This window comes from Bos indicus, chromosome 8 (genome assembly GCF_029378745.1).
Source record: "Bos indicus isolate NIAB-ARS_2022 breed Sahiwal x Tharparkar chromosome 8, NIAB-ARS_B.indTharparkar_mat_pri_1.0, whole genome shotgun sequence".
Lineage (NCBI taxonomy): Eukaryota > Metazoa > Chordata > Mammalia > Artiodactyla > Bovidae > Bos > Bos indicus.
In genome coordinates this window covers 38,792,769-38,794,142 of record NC_091767.1, presented here as the reverse complement: position 1 = coordinate 38,794,142, position 1,374 = coordinate 38,792,769, and the positions used below count along the sequence as shown (strand labels likewise).

At 45.6% G+C, this 1,374-nt stretch overlaps 1 pseudogene; it reads left to right on the top strand.

Annotated features, from left to right (window-relative positions):
• Positions 1–746: 746 nt before the first annotated feature.
• On the top strand, positions 747–1,158 carry LOC109562682 (ubiquitin-like protein FUBI pseudogene; annotated as a pseudogene).
• Positions 1,159–1,374: the final 216 nt, after the last annotated feature.

The following is a 1,374-nucleotide window of genomic DNA, read 5'->3' as shown; positions in this document are numbered from 1 at the left end:
AATTCTTATCACAGAAGCCACACTTATTCATCATCAAAATTTAGCATGTTATATCTTTCTAGATATATAAATACATATATATATGCTGCTTTTTAACAAAAATGGGATTATTCTATAACATACTTATTTCACTTAACAATATAGTATAGGCACTTTTTTTGTGTATTAACATAAATCTACATCATTTTGGGGGCTTCCCTGATAGCTCAGTTGGTAAAGAATCTGCCTGGAATGCAGGAGACCCCGGTTCGATTCCTGGGTCAGGAAGATACGCTGGAGAAGGGATAGGCTACCCACTCCAGCCTTCTTGGGCTTCCCTGGTGGCTCAGCTGGTAAAGAATCCACCTGCAATGCGGGAGACCTGGGTTTGATCCCTGGGTTGGGAAGATCCCCTGGAGAAGGGAAAGGCTACCCACTCTAGTATTCTGGCCTGCAGAATTCCATGGACTGTATAGTCCATGGGGTCGCAAAGAGTCGTATAGGACTAAGTGACCTTCACTTCACTTCACTCACCATGTGTAAAACAGTTAGCTAGCAGGAAGCAGCTATGTAACACAGGGAGCTCAGCTTGGTGGTCTGTGATGACCTAGAGGGGTGGGATGGTGGGGAGTAGGGTGGCTAAAGAGGTAGGGGATATATGTATATGGATTGTAAAGTAATTTTACCCCAGTTTAGTAACACAGGTTATGTTTTCTCGACTCCATCTTCAAGACAGTGGCAGCAGTGTCTGTGATCTAGTCAGCAACATGCAGCTCTTTGTCCACACCCAGGAGCTACACACTCTCCAGGTGACTGGCCAAGAGTCGCTCGCCCAGATCAAGGCTCATTTAGCCTTGTTGGAGAGTGTTGCTCCAGAAGATAAAGTCCTGCTCCTGACAGGCACATCCCTAGAGGATGAGGCTCCCCTAGGCCAATGAGGGACAGGGACAGGGATTCCTGTCTAGAAGCTCTGAGTACTCTAGAAGTAGCTGGCCACATGCTTGGAGGTAAAGTCCATGGTTCCCTGGCCTGTGCTGGTAAAGTAAGAGGTCAGACTTCCAAGGTGGCCAAAAGAGAAAAAGAACGCTGGCCGGGCCAAGAGCCGTTACATAGTACAATCAGGGCTTTGCCAATGTTGCACCCACCTTTGGCAAGAAGGGCCCCAGTGCCAACTCTTGAGTCTGCTATAATCTCGGCTTTCTCTAATAAAACCACTTAGCATGATAAAAAAAAAAGGTAGGGGGTGTTGAAAACCAATGAGTTAACTTAAACATGTGTGTATGTGCAGAGTGTGTTCATTAAGTGATGGATGTTGTATTTCTTCTTTTTCCCCAAACCAGTAAAGAATTATAGTGCTTTTTCACTTCAGAAGAGGGGGCCCATTGACTTGTCCTG